The sequence below is a fragment of the Vicugna pacos genome, chromosome 2 (assembly GCF_048564905.1).
Source record: "Vicugna pacos chromosome 2, VicPac4, whole genome shotgun sequence".
NCBI lineage: Eukaryota > Metazoa > Chordata > Mammalia > Artiodactyla > Camelidae > Vicugna > Vicugna pacos.
The window spans coordinates 122,784,592-122,810,160 of NC_132988.1; the positions used below are offsets into that span (position 1 = coordinate 122,784,592).

Here is a 25,569-nt window from a genome sequence, read left to right on the forward strand (position 1 = left end):
TGCAGTTTTGATTTGCATTTTTTCATGTGCCTATTGGCCTTTTGTGTCTTTATTGGGGAAATGCTTGTTTAGGTCTTCTGCTTATTTTGGATTGAGTTGTTTGTTTTTTTTGTTATTAAGTTTCATGAGCTGTTTATATATTTTGAAAATTAAGCCTTTGTTAGTCGTATCATTTGCAAATATTTTCTCCCATTTGTAGGTTGTTCTTTTGTTTTACTTTTGGTTGCCTTTGCTTTGAAGAATCTTATGAGTTTAATTACGTCCCATTTGTTTATTTTTTCCTCTTATTTCCATTGCCTGGGTAGATTTCCCTAGGAGAACGTTGCTAAGATTTATGTCAGATAATGTTTTGCCTATGTTTTCTTTTAGGAGACTTATCGTGTCTTGTCCATCTGCATCTTAAGCCTGTACTCTACATCTGTGCTTCAGTTTTGAATTTTGAGCTTCTTAGAGAACACCTACTCTTAGCTCATAGGTCAGATTCAACATGTCTAAAGCTGATTTCATCATTTTTTTCTTGCAGCGTCTCCACTTATTCAGTGGGATAATCATTCTTCTGGTCTTGAATACCCAAAGGCTTCGAATGGTCTTTGATTTATCTTTCTCTCACCACCCTCCACATTTTGTCAGCTTCTGGAACTGTATGTATTTGGTTTTAAGTGTCTATTGTGATTGCTGATACTCGGATGAAGAGCTTTCATCCCTGATACATGAATTTTTCCTTCTGTTGAATTCTTGGATATTCTCTTCCCCCCTTTCCTTCAACCTACAGTTTTGACCCTCCAACATCTAGAGTCAAGTCAAAGACGTACCACAAGCAGATCTCAGCCAGGTAGTCTCGACCCTCCATCATTTTTGCCTTACCTTATGTGTTCCAATCATTATGTGACTTCGCCTCCTACGGTAACCTGTGCCTTATTAAAAACCAGGAGTCACCAGCCTTTTCCTATCCAGTCCTCAGTTAAAACAGCTTAGAATTGCCCTAAGAAGTAGTTGGATCCCCATCCCCTTCATAGTGTCTTCCCTATTTACTCCAAATACTTCTAGCTCCTCTTTGTATTCCTGCACTGTTTAAGATTGTTAGCCTGTAATCTTGGCTTTGAGTACTGATTTGATACCATTCCCGGGTGGTTTCCAATGTGTCTCCTCACTTAGCTCATAACTGGAGAAGACTCCCATGTTCAGTCTCCTTTATACCCCTCACACTGTTTAGCATGGAGCAATAGAAGGCATCCAGGGATTGCTTACCTACTTTATTTATTCACAGGGGTGGTGGTGTGGAATATAGCTAATAACTATTAATTCAGAGTTGCAATTAAAAAAGAAAGCCAAGAAAATCCATAAAATTTTATCTCCATGTTCAGTTTAGTGCTATAACTCAACTGTTTTCTTAACTCTGTGTTTACATTCACATAGTGTTCAGTGCTTGTACAGTTCCGTGAGGCAAGCAGGTGAGATGTCATTATGTTTGACTTTCACGTTACATTTCATATTGGATATATTTCCGCAATGACAAAACCTTCTTTTATAAGTAAACAGCTGGAAGCCCAGAGAGACTAAGAGCCTAAACCAGGGTCACCTGGTTAGTGTTTGGCACAGGCCAGGACCGCTGTTCACATCTTCCAGCTGATCCTCTTCCAGTGCCTTTTCATTCCAGTGCTGCGAAATGTAGCCCCATCAGCCAAACGGCCAAGTCACATTCCTGCACCTTTACCTGACAGTGATGGCAGTGCTACAAAAAGTGGCAAAGGAAAGGTCAGAAATAGGAGTGATAAAAGACATGGAAGTGCTGGAAATGGATCCTCAGCCTCCTCCTCCCTATTTGAGCGCCTCACAAGTGTCCCACTCTGATAGTGCTGTTCATTGTTTATAACAAAGTCCTTAAATTAAGACTGATCTTTTATACGACATGCTTTTATCCTGGTCCGTTTCCTGCTAGTAGTCACCGTCATGGGCAGAAAGTGCCTGACTTGCTCTTTTTGTCACGTAGGTGTGAGGGAAAGTGGGAGAGGGAGCTGGTTGAACTGAAGCCGAGCATTTTACAGCTCTGTTGTTCTAGGACCAGAGCAGTTCCACTCTTGCTTTCATCACCTCTCCACCTCCAAGTCCCAGCCTCCCACTCCTGCCTGCTTCCCCATATGCCATGTCCTGTGGGAGGAGAGGGTGGTGGGCAATACCCCCTCCGCCCTCCGCTTTGGGAGGTGAAGGAGTCTGCTTTAACTTTTGAGCTGTCTTGGTAATTCGGCTCTTCAGCTTTTCTAGACATCTCCTTTCCAGCTCTGAGAAATTGGAGATGTGACTTAACCATACATAGACTCTACTAATGTATTCAGTGGCATTAATGTGATGTTGTCTGTAAGGTGTTCTGTGACTGGATAGGAGGTTTTTTATGTCACAGTATGCTTCACATCCAATTCTAAAGGCCTACAGGATGCAGGTGTAATTCAAGTTCTTACATGTCTGTAAGGCAGATATGAACATTATTTGGTAATATGACCATATGTTCATAGATTACGGTTAGTCCGCCGGCTCTGTATCTAATAAAAGTTTAAATTTCAAAGGCTTGAAGAAAATTTGTGGAACATGTCTTTTTGCCTGTAACTAGTTGCAAAAACTGAAATCACAACTATACCCAAGCCACAGTGTTTTCCAGTAGAGAAAGCCCTCCACTTTTACAACCTCTAAGTAATGTGGTTCTTTGGGTGAGATGAGGGATGCCAGAGTATTTTGTTGGGACACTAGAGTGGCATGACAAGTATTCTGGGACTGGTTACAGTTGAATCTCTACCTCCTATATCCTGGAATGATTACAGAGGCAATGTTAGTGCGGTAACCATCTTGTGGATGCAAGTGTAGCTAGGAAGACAACAGAGAAAATAGAAGGGATAAAAAGTAATGGAGGGACTTCAGAGCAGTACAAATGGTGACTTTGACACCACCAGCTGCTGACGTGATCTTGGCAGGAATTTGTGAGAAGTGTTGGTTGTCATTGCAAGCAGGAGAGTCCTGCAGCTTTTGGGGTGAACAGGCAAAGGGGAGAGCAGATACGGTGGTCACCTGGGGGTTGAGTGTTTGTGTCCTGAATGTGAAAATGTCTGGTCCCCTGTTCAATTTTGCAGCCACAACTTCACATGACTCAGGGCATTATTTCCACCAGAAAACCATAAAAACATAAACAACCTCTGTTTCCCAAAGTGTTTGTTCTCGATCTGAGGTGATTGTCCTGTGGTGGGAGGTAAGTGGGCGATGGGGCCTATTACATCACCCCATTTCACTAAAAGTCTACCTTGCCGCTTTTCACCCTACTCCTAGAATTGCTGTCATTCTGTTACACCTAGGCCTGTAAGACGGGCTTGCCTGAATCCTCACGTGAAGAGGGACGGTTATGTGTAGTTTTAAAAAATTGCTTGGGTCATGTGGTCCTTCGTTCCCTCCATTGGAAATCACTATTCCAGGGCAAATAGTATGCCTCTATAGAAACTGTATTGTTTGTAAGATGTCTTCAGAAGTTTTGCAGTAGGTTTAAATATTTGCTTGGTGATGGCATCTTGATTGTTTGAAGGAGGCAACCCTCACTAGGGGCTTTGTGTGCTTCCTGGCTGAGAGTTCCCTTACTGGCAGTAGAGTGTTCGTAGGCAGAATTAGAAAATTACCTGGTCTGAGAAGCCGAATTTGCCCGCAGCTGGGAATTGGCAGAAGAGTCAGTTATGGAAGGAAGGCTTTAGGATTATCTGGTAGCAGAATTCTGGGATCCAAACCCTGGGAATCCTCAGCTTTTGTGGATTATGTTCTGTAGAAATAGGCTATTGGATAATTTTAACACTTGTTAATGGATGTAGAGTTGGGGAAAGACTTAAACATGAAAGAACCTTAAAAAGGAATCTCCAAATATTTTAAAGAAGACAGTTCTCAGAATGAGAGCTTTCCTGGAAAAGACTAGTTCTTCACTTCACAGGGGAAGCAGAGAGAAGGTGTAACTGCACTTACGGTAACTTAAAAGGTAAGCCTTACCCTCCCACTTAGCTGTTTCTTGGTGTACATTCATCTTCCACATCTGTAGTTTTAGACATGATGTGACATTTTCTGGTACTCCTTTCTGCTTCTGAGTGAGAGACTGACACAAAGTCACATAGCAATTGAAAAATTGCGCAAAGGACATTATTGTTAAAAATGTGGTCCTGTGGCAGGGTGCTGCATTTGCAAGTGACTTTCGGTACAGAGAACACTTAAAAGAATGCAGTGTTATTTCTTTTTTTATTCCTTTAAGCCTTTGAAAAGAAGGTTTTCTTTGCAGAGGTTCTGGAGTACATCAGAACAAGCAGGAACTAAAAATGGCTGTAAGAAAGCTCCAGTATAGACGTTGCTTATAGTGTGGTATCTGCCTTAAAGTTAACTCTTTAAGGCAGGAAGTTGTAACTCTCAATTTCTTAAGCAAATATAAACATTCTTGACTCCTAATGACATTCTTTGTGGGGTGAAGCTGATTTTGCTTCCATTCTGAGCATTGAAAAGTCTTCTATGATACTTCTACCAGTCCTCAGTATTTTATTTTCCCTCTGTTGTGAACTTGTTATTAAACTTGAAGCAGATATAAATATCATTAACTTGATACATATGTAGATATTCAGTGTTACATACTCGGAAAGTTTGTGTACATCACACGTACCTACATAATTCCCCCTTTCCAACTGTGTTCCTGATGAAAGGATGGTGGGAAGTGGCATTATGGGGATATGTCTTACAGTACACCGTGTTTCCCCTGTTCCCTCTACCATATCTGGATGTTCTTTCATCTTTCAGCTTCTAGACTTACTAGCTCTTTTTTTTAGCCAGGTGTATCTCATCCCCCTGCACGCACACACATGCGTACACACACACACACACACACACACACACACACACACACATTCTGCCATACGGAGTAGTGTGCACCATCCCATTCTCCCACTCCAGCTCTGGACCCACCCACTGGAGGCAGTGTCTTGCACGAATTCATTTGTAAGGTCCTTTTTAAAACTCGAGTGGTCGGGATGTAGGACTGATATCCACACCTAGTAGGCAGACCCTCAGGGACAACTTCTATGGCTAATGCCAGGTTATCTTTATGTTTGAGTACCTGGGTTTCATGTCTTCCTATACTACCTGTGTGACCAATGATTCACACATTTCTGTCTCCCGCTAGACTTTTTCCTCTCCAACTCTGGACTCTTACAATCTTCTGCTGATTTGACATCTTCACTTGGAACTCTGATATCTTAAAACCAACATGTGTATAAACTGAGCTCTTGGTCCTCCTACCCCCCAAACTGGTTCTTTCTGCAACCTCCCCCATTCAGTTAGTGGAAACTTAATCCTTCCAGCTGCTTGGGTCAAAAAATTTGGAGTTATTCTGACTTTCACTGACATACCACATGAATTCTGTCAATAGATCTGGTTTAACACTGACTTTAAAACATATCCGGAGCCCAGCCACTTCTCACCATGGCTCCTGCCGCCACTGCTGCTTCCCTGCCCTGAGCCACTGTCCTCTCCTCCTGCACAGTCCTTCTCAGAGGCTTTCCTACTTTCATCTCTGACCCGTTTCGACTATTCTCACCCGGCAGTCAAGTGAGCCTTGAAAACCTAACTTAGATTGTGTCATCCTTCTGCAGTGCCTCCCCATTTCACTCCGGGTAAAAGCCACAGTCCTTACAACGTCCTCCAAGGCCGTACAGGATCTGCACTGACACTTCTCCGCAGCTCCAGCCGTGCCCCCATTCTGGAAAATGCGAGGTGCACGCTGGCCTTGGTGATGGTTATTCCGTCCACCTGGGACTTCTCACCTCCTAGTCTTAGTTCTAACCTCAGTCCTCAGTGTGGCCTGCTCTGGTATTTAATACAACATCACCCTCTTCCCATATCCTCCACTCTCTTTACCTTGTCCTTTTTTCATTTTTCCATGGTTCCTCTTTCCTAACATGCCACCTCCTCTGCTGCTCTTTTGTGTGAATTGTCATCTCCACCCCCCACCCCAGCTAGACTCCAACCAAGCTCCGTGAGGACAGGATTTTTGTTTTATTTATTGATCTATTCCAAGTGCCTAGACTAGTCCTGTGTACATAGTACCTAGACAAAAATAATTTGCTGTATAAATTAAAAGACTATTTTAAAAATGAATCATCCTTTCAGGAATGGGTGAGGAAAGGAAGCTGCATGAAGGAAAATGGTGCAGTAAATAATGATATTTGCCTGTGTTCTTTGTGTGATTATATATGTGTTTTAGTCTTAATTTGGTATCCCAGTTTCTTAATTTAATAGCTGTATTAAGGTGTAATTTACAGGCCATAAAATTCACATATTATAATTGTACAAGTCAGCCATTTTAGCTATATCGTGATTTGTGCAACTGTATCCTCAAAAAGACCCCTTGTGTCCGTCCATATGCAGTTCGCCCTCCCCTCAGTGGAACCCTGATTTTATTTGTTTCTGTTTTTTGGCAATAATATCTGAAAAGAATAATTTACACAGCAGTACTAATATAGCTTTGCAGTTTTAGAAATGACACACTTAAATATGAAATCAGCGGTCATTGCTGAATGTAGGTAGCAGTATCAGACATTGGTGAGAAGAATGGACTTGAGTGTCAGACCGGCTGCAGTCTTACCCAGCTCCACCATTTACCAAGTTACCCAAATTATTTTCTACCTCAAGCTCTTTATCTGTTATATGGGGGTAATAATAGCAGCTTACAGATTTGTGAGGACTAAGCAAACAGGGAAATAAAATTTAGTATATTGGCCAGCTTATGTTATTACCTAAGAAATAGCCTTGCAGGTAGAGAGCAAAATTCAAATCAGTTTCTAAAGTATGTGTAAAATATGATCCCTTTCCTGCCTGGTTTGTAAACACATATGCCTACTGAAGAATGTAAAAGCAGGCTAATTTCCAACAGAAAAGATCATTTCTCAGCATTTCTTTCAAAGGAAGTTGCAAAATCATTTTTACTAAATTTTCTGTGCCCATCTCTGAAAGATCTTTGTCACCTGGGAGGTAATTGTCTACTTTTTTGTTAAAATCATGCTGACCATCAGAAAGTGTTCTGAATTATATTTTAGCATTTATGTTGGGAAATACTGTGAGACTTCTTCTAAATTAATGGGGGTGGGGCATTCATTGTAGCTCTTGTAGACTGATAAGCCTGCACTAAATTATCATTTTTTAACTTTTAATTAAAGTAATTAATTAATTTTTTGCAAGGGGTGGTATTTAGGTTTTTATTTATCTAATTTTTAGAAGAAGTATTGGGGATTGAACCCAGGTCCTTGTGCATGTTAAGAATATGATCTTTCAGTTGAGCTATACCCTCCCCCCTAAATTATCTTTAATAAGCCCTTCTCTGTTTTGTTGTTTTCTTTTATGTACAGATGCACAAAGCAGGGTCATCAGAAGCATCTCAATTCCAAAGATAATAATAGTGAAAAATATTGCACAGTGACAGTGAATCCTTGGCATATGAATAAAGATTGTAAAGTCCTGAATGAATTAAGAAGGTATTGTTACATTAACATACATGTAACCATGGCTCTCTTACCTTTATTTTTCACTTTATAATGAAGATACTCCCCACCCGTCAAGGTTGCTTTGTTTGATATAGGGAATATCTAAAGCCTTTTCTGAAAGTTTTTTAAAATAAGTAAGAGCAGGTAATTTATAAGAAGTGTGAATGGTGTAATTTGCTCTGTCTAGTATGGTAGCCAACAGGCACATGTGGCTATTGTGAAATGAGATGTTCTATAAGTGGAAAATACATAATAGATTTTCAAGACTTTGTACAACAAAAATAATGTAAAATATTTATTAATAAGTTTTAAAAGTGTTAATCACACTTTTGAAATGATAGTATATTGGATATTTTGGAATAAATATAAGTATTACTTGTTCCTTTTTATTTTCTAAATGGGATTACTGGAAAATGTTTCTATTGACAGTGCTGGCTTCTAACTTATTGCAAATAATATGAAAAGAAAACTTTGATTAAAAATTTTGTAGTTGAGTAGTTGATTTACATCATATTAGTTTCAGGTGTACAACACAAAGGCTCAACATTTTTATAGATTATATTCCATTTAAAGTCACCATAAAATAATGGCTATATTTCCTAGTGCTGTATGATACAGCCCTGTAACCTATCCATTTTATACGTAGTACTTTTCACCTGTCAATCCCCTACCCCCTTCCTGCCTCCCCTCTCCTCCTTCTCCACATTGGTAATCACTAGTCTGTTCTGTGTACCTGTGAGTCTATTTCTGTTTTATTATAGTCATTCATTTGTTTTATTTTTTAGATATACATATAAGTTAATACATAGAATATTTGTTTTTCTTTCTCTGACTTATTTCACTTAGCATAGTACCCTGTAGTTCCATCCATGTTACTGCAAATGACATTAATTTATCTTTTATGGCTGAGCAGTGTTCCGTTGTATGTGTGTGTTCATATGTATATATGTGTGTGTGTGTATATATATATATATATATATATATATATATATATATATATATAATATACCACAACTTCTTTATCCAGTCATCTGTCAGTGACCATTTGGGTTGTTTCAGGGTCTTGGCTATTGTAAATAGTGCTGCTGTGAACATTGGGGTGCATGTGTCTTTTTGAATTATATTTTTCTCCAGACATATACCCATGAATGGGATTGCTGGATCACATGGAAGTCTATTTTCAGTTTTTCATGGAATCTCTATACTGTCTTCCATAGTGGCTGCACCAATTTACATTCCCTCCAACCGAGTAGGAGGGTTCCTTTTCCTCTTAAAAGGTCAAAAATCTCTACATTTATATACTTTCCTTACAGTTTAGGACACAATTTGGCAAAAGCCAGATAGAATTTAATGGGAGTAAATACAGTATTTTTTTAAATGTCCATGCATTATGGATAGATAGGTTATTGATGAGTTGATTCCCTATTTTTGTAGATGCAGATGTTTTTATAGCTTCACAGACATTTCAGTCTTGCAGAGAGAAAAATTTCTTTGCATTTTGCTGAACTTGTCCGGGTGGCTTTATCGAATTTGGTCCAGGCCTCCAGAGGTGAATACACATCCAAACCTGAACCATTTGAATGTGTGCAAGATTTTAAGGGTCTAGAATGTCAGATCTGAACTATAACTCTGGTAAATGACATCAGTGTCTGGTCTCAAGAAAACTCCATTTGAGGGCAAAACATTTCATAAGCCAAAAAAGGCTTTGAAATTGTGACAAAGCCAGAGACTTTTGTGTGCCGTATATGGCCACAGACCCATGGGGACAACCACAGACCTGCTGGAGTGCCAAGGGAAATCCATGTGAGGAGTCCAGCACTCACGGGAATCCACCAAGTCCCTGCCAGCCAGAGCACCTTCATTGCTACTGTGCTGTTTTGAGGAAATGTCTTTTCATCCGTTTCAAACTGGTTTGTTGTTACTTTTTGCATAAAAAAAATCAAACAACTTCTTGTTCCCTTGGTGAAAGTAAAAGCCTAACATTTTCTGATTTCTTTTGACAGAGAAAACATAAGCCTATGAAGCTAGACTCATCTGTGATGGTCTGCAGCTGGGAGCAACCAGATCAGTGTCAGTCCCTTTGCAGCCATTGGCTGGGAGCCTGCATGTTACCTGGAATGATATTTGAAACATGTCACACCAGCCGTGCCTTCTCTGTGGGCTGGGAGGCGAGTCAGTCAGAATCTGCATTATGGAATGTATGTTTCAGATCCAAAGTTAGGAGATCTTTTTTAATAGCCAGAGAATATAGTTATAAATATATCTATTATTGTATTTATGTAAGAATATTTTTAAAGATTTTTTTATCATAAAAATTTATCCCCCAAAATTTAAAATGAAAGAACAGTGGAATTCAAAATCATCTGTATCTTAATTATACATAAAGAATCTTAAAAAAAAATCTTAAAATCTTTCTAAACATTTTTTTGTTCAAATGAAGATATTTTTCCCTTCCAAAAAGGAAAGTTATTATTTCACATTATTTTTGCTTTCTCCTTTTATTATATATTCCATATCAATAAATATAACTCTTTTAAATCCCTTTTAATGGCTGTTTAACACTATATTGAACAGATATGTAAATAGTCCTAGGTTTCAGAAATTAAAAAATTGTCATTACAACACCACTGCAAAGAATATTTTGGTGTTTCTATTTTTAGTTACTAATTTGGACCAAAAATTAACAAGTTTGCTTTTCTTCATCTAAAACATTGTTTATTTTATGAATGAAGTGTAATGATTTTAAATAACTTTTCAGTAATTTCAATGAAGAAATTATCTTTAAGGCAAAAATGTATGATGGTCTGCAAATCTATTTTTATTATATCTTCACTTTTACCAGTGCCATATGTGTGTGTGTTTACACAAGTGCTTTAACTACCAGCAACGTAAGAAAAATCTGTGTACTAAAAATGTGAAAATGGTTTCCTGGTTTGTGTTTTCATTCTCCCAATATAGGTTTTGGATGACAAGCTTGTATTTGCAAAAGTACACCCCCTGTGGGAGGTGCTCTGTACATACGCTGAGATACTGCACATAAAATTGCCTCTGAAGTCCAATGATCTCAAAACCCGGTCCTCAACCTTTGATAACTTTAGCTGTTTTATGAAAGTCCTCCAAGTGGATGAAAGTATCAACAACAGGAGCAAGGGTTTTTCATTGCCCTATTTGAGAAGAGCTGCATGAATGGCTTTTATATTCAGGATAGAGATACATTCTTCAATCCAACCACCAGAAGCCGCATTGTAAGTCTAAACCGAGTTTAGCTGCTGTCTTGGGGGTGATTTAGAACCTGCTGTTGAATTTCAGTGATTTGGTTTGGTTGGTTTGGTTTGGTTTTTAAAAGCTGCCCATAAAAAGGAAAAAACAGAAAGAAAAGAAATATGCCTACAGATTCCTGTTAGGATAGTAAACAGTGGCTGGTTTGTTACCTTGTATAAACCACACGCTGTCTTAGAATCTTTTTAGGTTTACTTCATCCTTTCACAGATCAAGTATCAAGTAAAGGACAGTGTTAAAAAAAATTCGGGATTAATAGGCTTGTGAGCTCCGGGATCTGCAAGGCAGCTTTCTCTCCCCATGGTTTAAGTCAAATGGCAGAAATGAAATAAAGCACCTCATGTCTCCTCAGGTGTTCACAGGAAAAGGCTAATCTTCTTGACCTTGTTTCTTCCTGTGTAAAATGAAGATAATATGTCAGGAGGCGACAAGCTCATTTAAGGCAGGAACCATGTTGTCTTGTTCACTGCTGAATCCCAGGCACCGGGAAGGCTGAGTTTAACGAGTGAATGAATGAACTGTAGTTCCCCCAGAGTTACCATGTGGGACAGTGAGGATTAGCAGCTAAGAGCATAAACTCGAGAGGAGAGGGTACAGCTCAAGTGATGGGGTGCATGCTTAGCAAGCATAAGGTCCTGGGTTCAGCCCCCAACACCTCCTCTAAAATAGACAAATAACCCTAATTACCTCTGCACCCCCCACCAGAATTACCTTAATATCTCCCCGCCACTAAAAAAAAAAAGAGAAGTGGCCAAGGGCGTAGACTCAGGCTGGAACACCTGTGCTGGTTTCTCCCTGTCGACCTTGTAAATGTTATTTAGCCTCTGTGTATATCAAGTTCCTCATCAATAAAGTGGGGATAAGTGTAGTACCCACCTCGTAGAGTTGCTATGGGGATTAATGAATCTGTGTCAATGTTAGAACAGCCCTGCCTAATATTAAGTACTATGCATCTGTCAGCTCTTTTCATAATTACTGACAGATGTTATTATCGACCAAAGAAGTATTAGTTCTTTGTAACGGAAATGCATGTTAGACCATTTCATTTATCATTTTCTGTAATTCAGGCTTTTCCCTCTGAAATACCATTTTCTGTCTGTGCACTAGAAAGCCACAGGACTTTCCAAATTTCATCTGTCTGGGTTCTTGTCATGATGGTAATACTGCAGAGAGTTGACATTTTTTAGGGACTCCATCTGAGATGACAGCAACCCCTCAAATTCAGCAGTGCTTCTCTAACTGATAACATCTCACTTGAAATGAAGTGCTTATAATGTAACAGCTTCAGACGCTTAATGATGCCATAAATGCAAGGATGTTATATCTAAGCTCTTTAAATAAATCCTGTCATTGAAATAAAGGAAATACTATATTATAGCGCTCTATGACTTTGTTATCTTTGCTATCTATTTATCTGACTCTAAGACCAAAGAAAGCAAATGCTGAGATTGATCATTGCTGCTGTGTGGTACACGTATTTGTGGATGAAGACAATAATGAAATGCACTGTTTAAGGTATTAAAATGGACACTAAACAGCTGCTTGATGCACATGCATGAACAGAACAGGGAGCTGGGTGCAGGGAGCCGACACTGAGCTTCCTGGACCCGAGACCCAGCATAGCAGTCCAGCCAAGCTGTCCAAATGTTTTATATTTATGTCCCAGCAAAATTAGCAGTGAGAGTCTTAAATGAACTTTGGGGACACTTGCAAACAGCTGTCATGATTACTAATGTGGGACACCAGGATTCTACAGTGTTTAGTTGGCATCTGTGCACAACCAGTTCTTTTTCACTAAAGCCTGTTGTAATTGCTGGTCCCACATCCAGCTTAGGAACATTCCAGGCTTAGGAATCATCTCATATGGTGTTTGGGAGGGAGGTAAGTGGAGTCAGGACCCATGTTAAGGCTGGCTGGGTAATAATCTGGTTCTAGTACAGGAGAAAGAAAGTAGGTCAGGTGGGAAGGAGAATGACTGGATTTAAATTTTGTTTATTGAGTAAGCTAAATATATAACATCATGTCAAGTTTCTTTGTTGTTTATATTCCATGTGCTGTCACCGAATAACTACTGAATTGTGGGGACAAAAAAGCCTGGGTTATAGAATTGACCCTGCCCCTAACCAGCCAGAGTCCAGCTTCCTCTGGGTGTCCAAGGAGGGGACTGGACCGTCAGGTGTCCCTTTACTGCTGCAGTTTGGGCACTTGGGTGGCCTAGTTTTTTTTTGCTGTGGAAGACTGGCCCTGTTGTAAGATATTAAGCATCTGCAAGGCTCTCCCCAGGTACCCACTGTGGCCCCAGGACTGTAACATCCAAGCGTTCCTTTCCACCCATATATGCAAATGACCCTCAAGGGGTTAGTATTAATCCTGGGTGAGAATTATGAAAAATTATATGGTACCTCCATCCCTTCTGGCAAGTGAGGGCCCCTTATTTACAAATGACTACGAAGTGTTAGTACCACATTTTATCAACAGAACATGTGATCACGTGGTGATAGTGATGCTCACCTGTTTGCTTCTGCTTCCCAGTGCAACTTCAACCTCTGTCAGAGGACCTCAGCTGCCCCAGCGAACAGGGACTTCTGTACAGGGAATCGGATCCTCCTCGAAGCATAGACAAGAAGCAGCCCTTAGATCTCATCAGGTGAGCTGTTGTGGAGAGCACTCCAGTGGGAAGGGCTCAGGTTTGCCCTCATGGCATCTGAGGGTGACAGTCCTCCAAGAGTGTTACCAACCAGGAAGCTCACAGGAGCTCTGAGCTTTGTTGCTCCAAGTTTTTACTGGAGGCTTTATAACAAAGACATGATTTATTGGGTCACTACTTACATGGCTAACCCAAACCCTAACTTTAAGTCAAACCTTTCCTTAGCTCTAACCACTGAGCCCCTTCCTCTCCTGGTGGTCACTCACTTGTCACAAAGCTCAAAGCCCCACTCCTCTAATCACATGTTTGGTGTCTCTGGCTGGCCAGTCCCCATCCTGAGTCATCTCATGAACACATGCCATCCAAGTTTCCACCATGAATAGCAAAAACACTCCTATCTTGGGAAATTTCAAGGCTTTAGGTGTTGCCCTCCAGGAACTGGGACCAAAGACCTATCAAATTCTTCATTAAACAGGAGTAAACGTTAGATTTCACTTAAATTATAAAATAAGAGAGAAATTCTCACTGCTTTGCTGTATCTGCTGTTCGACACCGTTTCACTACACCATGTGACTCTAATGTCGCGCTCAGCATGTGTCTTCTCAGAGCAGCAGTGCCGGCTGCTCCCCGGGAGCTTATGCTGTTTGGGCAAGGCTGCTGGGGGGAGGGAGGTCAAGGACAACCGAGCAAACAAAAATAATCGGGCGAATAAGGAAACAATGTCAGATTGAAATGAAGGAAATAACACAGTGTTGAGTTGGGAGACTTGGGGGGAAGTGAGTCAAGAAAGCTATCTTTGAGTAGGTTACATGTGAGCTGAGATGGTGATAAGGAGGTTGGGCTTTGAGATTCTGGGAAAAATCACCCCAGGAATAGAGGCAGCTTGCCCATTGGCCCCGAGGCACAAATGTGCTCAGCAGGTTTGAGGAGATACTGGAGCCACCACTGGTGACAGTGATGAGACACGAGGTTTAGAAGGGCATCAGGAGCACGGAAATGAGTGTAGACTCTAAGCGCAGTGAGAAGCAGTCATGATAGTTCAAGCACTAAAGTAATTTCCTCTCAATCATATTTTGCAAAGATATTGTGGAGAATGAATTGCAGTGACCCAGGAAGCAGGGAGGCCGGGTAGGAGACACTTGGACTGGGCCAGATGAGAGATAGTGGGAGCCAGGGAGGAATGCGTTTGGGGAGTGGAGCTGACAGGATGCAGTTATGGGCTGTCTGTGGATGATGAGAAGAGGAGGGTCAAGGCAGCCCCAGGTCGGCCTGGAGCCAGGTGCCTGATCTTCCTAATCTCAGTGCCCCATGCAGGTGCCCACCTACTTGGGCAAACCTCTTAACGTTCAAAGTGAGGGTTTTAAAACACTGAAGTCATTTTGTTTGTTTCACATTTTATGGAAAGATTCAAACATGTACAGAAGTAGAGAGAACAGCACAGCCAGCCTGCCTGTATCAGTCACCCAGCTCCAGAATTATAAACTCAGAGTCACTTTTGTTGCATCTTTCATCTCCAACTCCTCCCCTCCCCCACTATGGGATCATTTTGAAGACAATCCTACATAGCTTAACCTTTCATTAGTGAATGACAAGGTCTCTTTCAAATACAATTGGAATATTCCTTTTTTATTTAGGGTTACAAAGAAATTCCCTGATTGTCACAAAAATACACTTTTAAGTAGTTTTGGGGTTGAAATCGGGATCCAGACTAGGTTCAGACATTGCAGCTAGCATATCTCTCAAGTGGGTTCTAATCTAAAATTTTCCTGTTTCTCATTTTCCTTGAAATTCCTCAGGTGTTTCTCTATTTCCTGTTCGGCTGATTTCATTCCCCCCTGTGGTGTTAGGCTTGTTTCTCCATCCTATGTGTTTGCTTTAGCTAAGTGATTTGATCCTCCCCTAAAAGCTTGATCTGATTGAGGTTCAACTTTGTGCAAGAATACTTGTTATGTGAAGTTTTGTACTCCTGTCATAAGGTACATAATTTCCAGTTGACTCTTTTTTGTGATGACAGCAGCCAATAATGATTGTCACCTGGGATCATTATTATATAAGGGATTGTATTTCATGTGGTCATACACTAATTTCCTCCCTCAATTATCAGCAGGATCACAGTCATGAAGAGGCACTTTCTCATTAACCCGGGTTACCCTGTAGAGCACAGTTTTAAAAGAGGATGTTTGTACATATGTAAATATTTAAATTTGATACATTTTTCTTTTCTTTTTAAATGTTTTTTCTAATGGAGTACTGAAGATTGAATCTAAGAAATTACGCATGCTGAGCACACACTCTGGCACTGAGTGTACCCCATCCCCCTTGAGGTTCATATTTGTATGATATTTTCCTTCTGTTATTTTTGTTTTGTTATACAGAATTTGATGGCAGGGCAATGGGCTTGATGGCTGTTTAATCATTCTTTATGGGCTTTTGGGATTTGTGTGTGTGTTTGTAAAGAAAACAATTTTCCCACTATTTTAAGTATGTTTTGCTAAGGAAAATATGTTTATCTGTTCCCTGCCCCTGGTCCATGTGTTCCCTTTGTTGCTTCCCACTAGTGGCCCCTTGAGGTCTGTGACAAGACTAGCATGTCGTTAATCAAGTTTGAAGGAGATCTGAAGAGATTTATTCAAGGAGATGTAGTTTGTAGACAATGTATTGGAAAGTATTGGGAAAGTTATTCATTAGGGGAAGGTCTGGGGTTGAATTGTCAAGTGCACAGAAATCTAACCTATGAACCACCAAGACAATTATTAACTCCAGGAAAAACAAAGTAGGGAAGAAAAAAGTAAGCCTAGCAGCCAATTTGCTACAGCTGTGAACAGTCTGTATAGAGTAATAATAATGTAAATCAAGGATACTGAGCTGATCAAAATTATAATGTAATTGTATCAAAAGGTTGGAAGAATGAAGTTTTGGATGTGTAGATGAGATGGAGTTTGAAAGAGGGCTTAATCCTCATTTTCCAAAATAGAAAGTTAAATAGGTGATACATAAAGCTGAAAAAGTCAGTAGGCTGCGTTACAAGGATATTAGTCAGAGATAGAGAGTAATTATTCCAGGAGTCAGCAGTAGGAGCTGAACATGTTTGCTTCTGGACAGGAAATGGGGCGGTTGTTGGGAACTGCTCCTTTTTACAATCGGTGTTTGAGAATTGTTTGACTCTTTAATGAATGTATGGTATAACTTTGATAAAAAGAAATCAAAGATAAATTTTGAAAATTTGATATTAAGAATTGGGGTGTTTTTGACAGAGAGGGATAACAATCAGACAAAATACATTTGAAGGGATCCTCATTATTCCTAGCCTTTCAGCAAGGACTAGGGGGCAGACATCTGTTTAAGGTTCAAAAATTCTGTCTGACCTACTTACCGACATGTAACCTTTGTAAATAATGAACTCCCCGTCACTGTTAAAATCCAGGCAGAGGCTGCCTGACCAGCTCTCTAACTGTAGCAGGGTGTGTTTACCATTGGGCAGTTGGAGCAGGCAACTCCTAACATTCTTTCAGTTTTGAATGTGGCATTTTCAGGATGGATAGTTGATAAGAATATATTACAAAAAGCTTAACAAGAAAGAGCCCAAGACATCTGAAACCCATTGCGAGGGTTTTCTCTGCCAGACACCATCCTGAGCCTGCCACCCGTGAGCCAGGCCACAAAGCCCATTCACATGAGAATGAACACACTTTATCCCTCTTATCTGATTTGGCATCAGGCTCAGCCCTTTTCCCCATGGAATGGTCCACGCCCAGGTCTCTGACGATGGAGCTGATCTCACAGCAGCCCTGTGAGCGCTGGTCCAGCCCAAGGGGTTTCCTGCGTGAAGTTTCCCAGGACTGCAGGCTGTTCTCAGAGCTGAGTCCCCCTTGGGGGGCGGAGCTCCAGACTGAGGCGGAAGCCTCAGAGAGAACTCAGAGCTGAAGAAATCCACAGGTTTTACCAAGCACTGCCGAGTCAGTAATGAGCCAGTTGAGGGAAGTATCAGCAACAGCAAGACACAGCTGAGCCGCCGTCTTATTGTTCCGCCTCATCCCTCAACCGTCTGTGTCTGCCTGTCTGTGTCTGTCTGCCTTTCAGGGCCAGCCTGGCACCACTACATGCCCTGCCTCCTTTCTTCTAATCTTGCCTCCCTGGCCTGTTACATCTACTCCAGATTAACTGAGAAACATTGAAGAGTTTTTAAAACCTACGAATAACAGACATGCTAGATACAAAGAATACAGGGCAGTGCCTTCCTCAGTCACATCCCTCCTGCCCTCTCCCATTCCCACAATGAGTTTTATAAATATTTTGTGAGAGAGACATGGCACTCCCAGTTGTTATCATTATTAGACATTTCCTTGTTATCTGTGGCTTACGATGCATTTGCTAGAGGTAAGTTCCCGAGATAAGGCAGGAGCAGATGACTGAGCCACTTGTTGATGTCCACTTGTGTCAAGCCTGTTTAGAATGAACTTTGGGGGGATATGTTGAATGTGCCAGACTGTCCAGTGAGTGGTGATTATCCCCTGCATCTGCTCCAGAGTCGGCCTCATCCCCTCCTTTGCTCTGTTCTCATTTATCTCTCTTCAGCAAGTGAATCAGTAATCTGTACTTCTATAATACATAAAATACTACTTATTTCACGGTAGAATTTGGGGGCTGCTAAGAAAACACATATGTTTTAAGTGTGAATTGAGTCAGAGGTTTAAACTTAAAGCCCCCTTGATTTAGAATCAGAAATTAATATGATGGAGGGAGGGTATAGCTCAGTGGTAGAGTGCATGCCTAGCAAGTATAAGGTCCCAGGTTCAATCCTCAATGCCTCCATTTAAAAACAAATGAATAAACCTAATTATGCCCCCTCCACAAAAAAAAAGAAAAAAGAAATTAACATGAGGATGAAGTTACAGAGAGCTTATGTGTGTCTTCTGAAACTGCATTTTGTCTTTCTGCAGGAAATTCTACGGAGAGAAGGTCGGAATCTTCTTTGCTTGGCTGAGCTATTACACTCAGATGCTCCTCCTGGCAGCAGTCGTGGGGTTGACTTGCTTTCTGTATGGATATTTTAATCAAAATAACTGTACCTGGAGGTAACTTCTCTTTATTCCTTGTTACTGTGCTTACTTAACTTAGAATAACATTCTCCAGGAGCACCCATGTTGTTGCAAGTGGCCCTATATTTTCAGTATTTATGGCCGAGTAGTATTCCATTGTATAAATATATCACTTCTTTAGCCAGTCATCCGTTGATGGACATTTAGGCTATCTCCATGTCTTTGCTATTGTAAATAGTGCTGCTATGAACATTGGGGTGCAGGTGTCATCCTGAAGTAGGGTTCCTTCAGGATATATGCCCAGGAGAAAGATTCCTGGCTCATATGGCAAGTCTATTCCTAGTCTTTCGAGGAAACTCAATACTGTTTTCCACAGTTGCTGCACCAAATGCATTCCCACCAGAAGTATAGGAGGTTCCCCTTTCTCCACAGCCTCTCTAGCATTTGTCATTTGTGGATTTTTGAATGATGGCCATTCTGACTGGTTTGAGGTGATACCTCATTGTAGTTTTGATTTGCATTTCTCTGATAATTAGTGATACTGAGCCTTTTTTTCTGTGCCCATTGATCATTTGTATGTCTTCCTTGGAGAATTGCTTGTTTAGGTCTTCTGCTCATTTTTGGATTGGGTTATTTGGTTGTTTCTTATTAAGTCATATGGGCTGCTTACCTTTGTCAGTTTCATTTGCAAAAACGTTCTCCCATTCTGTAGGTTGTCTTTTTGTTTTACTCGTGGTGTCCTTTGCTGTGCAGAAGCTTGTAAGTTTCATTAGGTCCCATATGTTTATTCTTGCTTTTATTTCTATTGCTTGGGTAGACTGCCCTAAGGGAACATTTCTGAGATGTATGTCAGATATTTTGCCTGTATTTTCTTCTAGGAGGTTTATTGTATCTTGTCTTATGTTTATCTTGCTGAAGAGACTGTCTTCATTCCATTGTATATTCTTGCCTCCTTTCTCGAAGATTAGTTGACCAAAAGTTTATGGGTTCATTTCTGGGCTCTCTGTTCTGTTCCATTGGTCTATATGTCTGTTTTTGTACCAATACCACGGTGTCTTGATGACTGTAACTCTATAGTATTGTCTGAAGTCTGGGAGAGTTATTCCTCCAGGCTCCTTCTTTTTTTCTTCATTAATGCTCTGGAAATTCTATGTCTTTCTTGGTTCCATATAAATTTTATTGTGATTTGTTCTAGTTCTATGAAATATGTCCGGGGTAATTTGATAGGGATTGCATTACATCTGTAGATTCCCTTGGGCAGTGTGACCATTTTAACAATATTGATTCTTGCAATCCAAGAGAATGGGATACCTTTCCATTTTTTAAATACTTTTTTAATTTCCTTCACCAATGGTTTATAGTTTTCTGTGTATAATTCTCTAACTTCTGTGGTTAGATTTATTCCTAGATATTTTATTATTTTGGGTGTTATTTTAAAGGGGATTGTTTCTTTACTTCTTTTTCTGTTGATTCATCATTAGTGTAAAGAAATGCTACTGATTTTTGAACATTAATCTTGTAACCTGCTACCGTGATAAATCCTTCGATCAGCTCTAGTAGCATTTGTGTGGACCTTTTAGGGTTTTCTAGATATAGAATCGTGTCATCTGCATATAGTGACACTATTACCTCTTCTTTTCCAATTTAGAGCCCTCTTACTTTTCTTACTTGCTTGATTGCTCTATCTAGGACTTCCATGTCTATGATGGATAGAAGTGGTGATAGTGGGCTTCCTTGTCTTGTCCCAGATTTTAGTGAGAATCTTTTGAGTTTTTCACCCTTGAGTGCTATGCTGGCTGTAGGTTTGCCATATATAGCTTTTATGATGTTGAATTATGTTCCCTCAATACCCACATTGGTGAGAATTTTTATCATAAATGGGTGTTGAATTTTATCAAAAGCTTTTCTGCATCTTTTGAGATGATCATGTGGTTTTTGTCCTTTTTCTTGTTGATGTGAAGTATTACATTGATTGATTTGCATATGTTGAACCACCCTTGTGTCCCTGAGATGAACCCAATTTGAGCATGATATATAATCTTTTTTATGTGCTATTGGATTCTATTTGCTGGTATTTTGGTAAGGACTTTTTGCATCTCTGTTCATCAGTGATATTGGTCTGTAATTCTCTTCTTTCCTGGTGTTTTTGCCTGGTTTTGGTATCAGGGTGATGGTGGCTTCATAGAATGAGTTTGGGAATATTACTTGTTTTCAATGTTCTGGAAGAGTTTGAGAAGGACTTGTATGAGTTCTTCTTTGTATGTGTGGTAGAATTCCCCGGTGAAGCTGTCCGGTCTGGACTTTTATTTGTACGGAGGTTTTTCTATTTTTAATTCGATTTCATTCCTAGTGATCGGTTTGTTCAAGTGGTCTGTTTCTTCTTGATTCAGACTTGGTGGACTGTATGTTTCCAGAAACTTGTCCATCTCGTCTAGGTTATTCAATTTCTTCCATGTAGTTTTTCATGATAGTTTCATATGATATTCTGTATTCCTATGTTATTTGTTGTAATTTCTCCATTTTCCTTTCTTATTTTGCAAATTTGGGCTCTCTCTTTTTTCTTCTTTGTGAGTTTGGCCAGAGGTTTGTCGATTTAATTTACTGTTTCAAAAATCTAGCTTTTGGTTTGATTGATTATTTTCTTTATTTTTTAAACTCTATTTTATTTATTTCCTCCCGGATCTTTATTATATCCTTCCTTCTGCTGACTTTTGGGTATTTTTGCTCTTCTATTTCTAGTTCTTTTAGGTGGTGGGTTAGATTGTTTATTTGATATTGTTCTTCTTTTCTGAGGAAGGCTTGTATCACCCTAAACATTCCTCTTAGCACTGTTTTGCTGCATCCCATAAGTTTTGTGTGGTTGTGTTTTCATTTTCGTCTCAAGGTATTATTTAATTACAACTTTGATTTCATCATTGACCCACTGATTTTTTAATAGCATGTTGTTTAATCTCTATGCTTTCCTTTATTTCTCCTTTGCTTCTCTGTAGTTGATTTTGGGTTTAAATGGCTTTGTGGTCAATAAAGATGCCTGAGATAATTTCTATCTTCTTAAAATTGTTGAGGCTTCCTTTGTGACTAAGTACATGACCAATCTTAGAAAATGTTCCACGTGCACTTGAAAATAATGTATATCCTATTCTGGGGGGTTGTAATGCTCTGAAAATATCCACTAAATCTAATCTTTCTCTTGTATCATTTAATTTCTCTGTTGCCTTATTTATTTTCTGTCTGGAAGATCTGTCTAGTGATGTTAATGTGTTGTTAAAATTTCTGACAATGATTGTATTCCCATCAATTTCCCCCTTTATCTCTGTTAGTAGTTGTTTTATGTATTTAGGTGCTCATGTTGGGTGCATATATATTAATGATTATAATATCCTCATCTTGTATTGCTCCTTTAATCATAAAATGTCTTTATTTATCTTTCTTTATGGCCTTTGTTTTAAAGTGTATTATGTCTGAAATCAGTACTGCTGCACCTGCTTTTCTGGCATTTCCATTTTCATGGATTATCCTTTTCCGTCCATTCACTCTCAATCTATACGTGTCCTTCTCCCTAAAGTGTGTCCCTTGTTTACAGTGTATTGAAGGTTCTTGCTTTATTATCCAGTCTGCCACTCTGCCTTTTGACTGGAGCATTTAGTCCGTTAACATTTACAGTAATTAATGATAGATGAGTGTTTATTGCTATTTTGAACTTATTTTTGCAGTTGATTGGCTATTTCTTCTCTGTTCCTTTCTTCTTCCTTTTGTAGTATGGTAATTTTCCTTTGTATTATCTTGGATTGTATTTAGTTTTTGTGACTCACTTGTAAGTTTTTGGCTTCTGGTTACACTTTTTTGTAAGTGTGTTAACCAATTACTCTAACTGTGTGTACTAAACAGATAGTAATGTAATCTCAAACCCATCCTACCGAGAATAAAAAATTTAAGAAAAAGAAGAAAGAAAAAATACTCTATATTTTTTTGCTTCCCTCTCCCACTCAATGATTTAGATGTCTTCTTTTACAATTTCATGTTTATTCTATTTGTAATTCATGGTAGTTATCACCTTTCCAGTTAGAGTTCTCATTTCTGTAGCATCCTACTTCTTTTCTATTTAGGGTAGACCTTTCAATATTTCTTTTAGCATGGGTTTAGAGTTGCTAAAGTCTTTTAGATTTTGCTTCTCTGTGAAAATCTATATCTCTCCTTCTATTCTAAAGGATAGCCTTGCTGCAGAAAGTATCCTAGGCTGCATCTGTTTTTTCATTCAGGACTTTGAATATATCTTGCCACTCCCTTCTGGCCTGTAGTGTTTCTGTAGAGAAATCAGCTGAGAGCCTTCTCTTGTAACTCACTCTTTGTTTTTCTCTTGCTGCCTTTAGGATCATTTTTTTATCCTTCAGTCTGGCCATCTTGATTATGATATGTCTTGGTGTGTGTCTCTTTAGGCTCTTCTTGTATGGGAAACTCTGAGCCTCCTGTGCTTGGCTGTCTCATTCCTTCTTTAGGTTTGGGAAGTTTTCAGTCATGATTTCTTTAAATACCTTTTCCATCCCCTTTGTTCTTTCTTCCCATTCTAGAACCCCTATTTTGCATAGATTGGCATGCTTTATATTATCCCATAGGTTCCTTATATTGTTTTCATTGTTTTATATGTTTTTCTCTCAGCTGTTCTGATTGGGTGCTTTCTGTTGTCCTGTCTTCTAGGTCACTTATTCATTCCTCTGCATTATCTAGCCTGATTTTTACAGCCTTTATGTCAGATCTCATTTCAGCCAATGAATATACCAATTCTAATTGGCTCTTCTTTATAGCTTCTATTTTGTTTTTGACATATATTATGTCTCTAAACACTATCTCTTTTAGTTCCTTCAGTAATTTGATCACTTCTTTTTTGAAATCTTGATCTAGTAGGCCATCAATGTCTAATTCATTGATTGTACTTTCAGGGGATTTCTCTTCCTCTTTTAATTGGGAATACTTCCTCTGCTTTTTCATACTGCTCATATATCTCTGGCACTGTGGCTTAAGGAGTATCAGTTATATATTGTGGTCCTTAAAGGAGTTTATTTATTTATCTATCTAAAGCCTATGTGGAAATATAACTTAAAAATGAAAGAGAGAGAGAGAGAATTTTAAAGAATGGAGGAAAAGAAGGTTTGAAAACAGTGTATAATCAATAATAAAAGAGCAAGTTGAAGCAGAATAGCAGTCAAGTTGAGATGTCTTTTAAAAGCCTTAATAAAAAGAAGAAAAAAATCAAAACACAATATTTGAAACCTGTGAATAATCAATAACAGATCAAAACCAAGAGAATTAAAAATGAAATGAGAACTGTAAACATATAGAAATGTTTAAAAAGTAAAGATTAAAAAGTTAATAGAAAATAAAACAGATATAAAAAGATTTAAAAAACAAAGATGTGTTCTCATAGAGACTGTGCGCTTTTAATGGTTTTATTGAGCAGTCTTTGTGTCTTCGCCCTGTTTCATGAACTCAACTTGCTCTGTTGGCCCCTTTGTCTGTGCTACTCACAGTGTCCATCGGCAAGAATATGGTGCCCCTCCAACACTGGGTCAGGTGCTGCTCTCCTTCGTGGTGGGCCGGTGGGTCCCTACCCCTCCAGATGCCACAGTCAGTGCTGTGCCAGTTGCTCCATAGGTGGACTCAGCTTCAAGAATAACAGCTTTATGGAGATATAATTCACATACCATAAAATGCAGCCTTTGAAAGTGTGCATTAGGATTTTAAATACATTTCAGAGCTTTGTAGCCATCACCCCCAAAAGGAACCAGAACCCTTTATTAAGTCAGTCCCTAACCTTCCTTTTCTTTAGCCCCCAGCAGCCACCACTCTACTTTCTGCCTCTACAGATTTGCCTGTTCTGGGCATTTCATATAAGTAGAACCATAGAGTATGCTGCCTTTTTTGATTGTCGTCTTTAATTTAGTGTGACGTTGCCTAGGCTCATACATGGTGTAGCATATATCAGTACCCAAATTCCTTTTTGTGTTCAAGTAATATGCCATTGTTATAAATACTCCACATTGCTAATCCATCCATCGGTTGATGATGAATAATTCTGCTGTAAATGCTCATGGACAAGTTTTTGTGTGAACACATATATTCAGTTCTCTTGAGGATATATCAAAAAATGGAATTTCTGGGATGTATTCTACTTTTAACATTTTGAGGAATTGCTGAAGAAGTTTTTAAAGGGACTGCACCATTTTATATTTCCAGTACTAATGTATGAGTAGTCCAGTTTCTCCACATCCCCAACACTTTTTATTACCGGGTTTATAGATACATATTTATATATCATATATCATATATATTTGTCATCCTGGTTGGTGTGAAGTGGCATGTCATTGTGCTTTTGATTTCTGTTTCCCTAATGCCTACTGGTGTTGAACATCATTTTATGTGCTTATTTCCCATTCTTATGTCTTATTTGGAGAAACATCTATTCAAATTCTTTGCCCATTTTAATTGTATTTTTCTTTGTATTGTCACGTTTTAAGTCTTCTTTGTCTATTCTGGATAAAGGTCCCTTATCAGGGAAAATATTGGAAATAATTTCATCCATCCTGTGGATTGTCTTCTTACTTTCTTGATGAAGTCTTTTGAAGCACAGAAGTTTTTAATTTTACTGAAGTCCAGTTTACTTGATTTTTTTCTTTTGTTGTTTGTGCATTTGGTGTCATTTATAACAAGTATTTGTAATCCAAATTCCTGAAGATTTTCTCATTGTTCATTTTCTAAAAGTTTTATAGTTTCAGGTCTGTGATTTATTTTCAGTTAACTTTCATAAATGGTGTTAAGATAAAAGTTCAGTTTTCTTTCTTTCCAGGTGTTTATGCAGGCGTCCCAGCATCATTTTAGTAAAATTATTTTTTCCCCATTGGATTGTCACGGCACCTTTGTCAAAAATTAAATGGCTATGTGTAAGAGTTTGTTTATGGACTCTCAATTCTTTTCTCTCAATCTATTTGTCTGTCCTTTATGCAAGTACTACACTGTATGGATTACAGTTTTGTTAGTCAGTTTTGAATTTGGAAACTTCAATACTTTGTTT

The 25,569-nt window shown here is 39.1% G+C and overlaps 2 long non-coding RNA genes across 3 annotated transcripts in view; one reads left to right on the forward strand and one right to left on the reverse strand.

The window, feature by feature from the left end:
• Positions 1-10,621: 10,621 nt before the first annotated feature.
• Positions 10,622-25,569, forward strand: part of LOC140688513 (uncharacterized) — a 38,035-nt gene continuing 23,087 nt past the window's right edge. Inside the window, exons 1-3 of the long non-coding RNA XR_012063259.1 lie at positions 10,622-10,783; positions 13,350-13,464; positions 18,405-18,539. This is a non-coding gene — a long non-coding RNA (uncharacterized lncRNA). The remainder of the gene's footprint in view (positions 10,784-13,349; positions 13,465-18,404; positions 18,540-25,569) is intronic.
• LOC140688514 (uncharacterized) lies at positions 11,046-14,057 on the reverse strand. 2 transcript variants are annotated; one of them, XR_012063260.1, is made up of 3 exons: positions 13,991-14,057; positions 13,329-13,536; positions 11,046-11,211 (listed from the first exon to the last, which is right to left on the reverse strand). It is a non-coding gene; the product is annotated as an uncharacterized lncRNA (long non-coding RNA). The 2 variants fall into 2 exon arrangements; XR_012063261.1 differs by having other exon boundaries at positions 13,329-13,521; positions 13,991-14,055.